Source organism: Mirounga leonina, unplaced genomic scaffold (assembly GCF_011800145.1).
Source record: "Mirounga leonina isolate KUSES-001 unplaced genomic scaffold, KU_Mleo_1.0 Mir_151, whole genome shotgun sequence".
NCBI classification, from domain to species: domain Eukaryota; kingdom Metazoa; phylum Chordata; class Mammalia; order Carnivora; family Phocidae; genus Mirounga; species Mirounga leonina.
The window spans coordinates 3,122,695-3,125,215 of NW_023270377.1; positions in this window are offsets into that span (position 1 = coordinate 3,122,695).

The following is a 2,521-nucleotide window of genomic DNA, read 5'->3' on the forward strand; positions in this document are numbered from 1 at the left end:
GGCTGGGGCGCGGGGATACGTCGGAGCGGGAGACGCGGGGCCGGGCGCCGGGGACACGCCGGAGCGGGGGGACGCGGGGGCCGGGGGCGCGGCGGCACGCCGGAGCAGAGGGGACACGGGGGCCGGGGCAGGGGGACATGTCGGAGCAGGGGGACACGGGTGCTGGGGCGCCGGGGACCTGCGGGGACTCCAGAAGATGTGGACAGGGGCGCGGGGACGTCTGAGGAGGGGACACGAGGACCTGGCACCGGGGACCTGCGGGGACGCCAGGGCTGGGGGCGCGGGGACGCCAGGTGGGACTGGGCCTGGGACGCTCGGAGACGCCAAACGTGGAGACAGCGGGAGGTTTGGGATGGCGGGGGGTTGATGGCACAAGGACACGGAGGTGACGGGGGGCTGCGGGAGCAGGTGGGTAGAGGGGGCGAGGGGCCGCGGAGGGTTCAGAGGCGCCTGGAGGCCTGGGGGCCGGAGCGGCGGCACTGGAGGGTGAGCCCCGCGGGTGGTCGTGGACCACCGGCTCCAGGGCAGTGGCTGCCGGTGGAGCTGGGACCTCTGCTGGGGCGCTGGAAGGCTCCTGGGAATTGGCGTTGCAGAGAAGGGTTTGCAGGGGGGAGTGAGTGCAAGGATGTGGCTAGGATGCCCCCTCCCCCCATGAGTTGGAGTCAGGCAGTTGCAGATGGGGTCAGAGGCAAACTCTGGGGTCAGGCCCAGGGCCATTCAGATCCACTCACAGCTACCAGACTGTGACCTTGGCCAGCCTTCTGAGCTTCATAGCATGTTCAGAATCATCGTGTAGATGCGTGCGTTTCCTTCTTCACTTGCATGTCCTCTGTGACTTACCACTTCACTCCCGGGTCTCCAGCTGTTGAAGAAGGAATGAACTTACCTGAGCTTTACCTTCTACACTCTAAAAGTGGATTTTAAAATAAATTGGAGAATCAAATAAGGTTTACAAAGCCATTGCCTTCTTGGCCACAGTAATGATGCAAGTAACTGTTAGCTGTCACTACTGAATTAGAAAAGAGGAAAGATGCTCGTCCCAAAGTTACTGGGATGTTTGGATGTTTGGGGTGCGGGGAGATCTTTAATGGGGCTGGGGAAGAATGGGAGGGAGGTGGCCATACTGAAGTCACTTGTATCCCTCTCCCACCCCCACCAGAGCCCCACAGATAAGTACAGTGAACATTCTGGTATATTTCTAACCAAGTGACTGTGACCAGGTTGGTTTGGATTCTTAGGAAGTAACTAGGAAGCTGGATGAAGCAGGGAACAGAAAGGGGACTCTGCAGTAGCAGGGAAAGTTGATGAGGTTTTATTGCTTGGGAAAGCCAGTGAGAGGACATGGCGGGGTGGGGGTGGGGGGTGGGATGGGGGGTTGGAGCCGATCCAGGTGCTCAGCACACCTGAGCGGACTTGGGTGGAGCAGGCAGACAAGGCGGGTGTTAGGGCTGTGACCTTGTTCATTACCATATTCCCAGAGCTTGCACACACCTGACGCATTGTAGCACTGAGGAAACGTCTGTGGATTGAATCTCCTGTGCCATATTACACCACTTAGGACCCATACCCCTTGGATGACATAATCCTGGCTGGAGGAAATCATCTCTAGCTCTGCCTCTAGCCTTACTGGAGGTGGCTCACCACTCCCCTAGACCATGACGCATTGCGGTGACTCTATGTCTTTGCTCAGGCTGGTTCTCATTCCCATTACTTCACTCATTCATTCACCCACACCTGCTACCTGGCAGGTGCTATGCTGGAGACTGGGGCATAACCGTAAAGGACATAGACATAGCCGCTGCTGTCCCAGGACTTCTCTGAGATACCTAGAACTCCTCTTCTCAAGCCCCATGAAAGCCTCCTACATCTCCTTTCTAGAGGAAGCCTCCCCAACTCCCCAAGGCTGCCCTTCCTTCCCTCACCGTTCTTCATCAGAACTTTGAGCCACTTTTTATTCCAGCACTTAAATTCTTCCGTAGCGGTCTATTGACACGAGAGGGGCAGGGACAGACCCTGTCTCACTCATCCTTCTGTCCTCACTGGGGATTGGATGTGCTGCTACTTCATCATAATGGGAACGTATGGTCGAACTTGGGAACCAAGTCTGGTCTCCAGCCTTCCTACTCACTGTCCCCATTGGCTTTCGTCCAGAGACAGAGGACTCACTCCCTCGGACTGGCCAGAGGTATTTCTAAACAGTCCCAGTCCCTAGGCAGTGTTCTCAGACATCGGGGTGAATTTCATCCCCCACCTCTCCTCATCTTCCCCCCTTGGGAGTTGTCAGAACCAGTGTTGCTGATCCTCAGTCCTATGACCTCATGACCTCCCAGACCATAGTCCAGGTGCTTTTTCCTCCTCCCTGGCTATGTGCTCTCAGACTGGCTGGTTGTCCCTTTAGAATCAGTGTTCACCTTTAAGTGGAAATACTAATGCCTGCTTTGTGGGGGTGGGGGGGGCAGTCCATGTAAAGAGGTATTTCAGGGCGTGACACACAGGTAGTTAACAAATGGTCCCTCCAGAT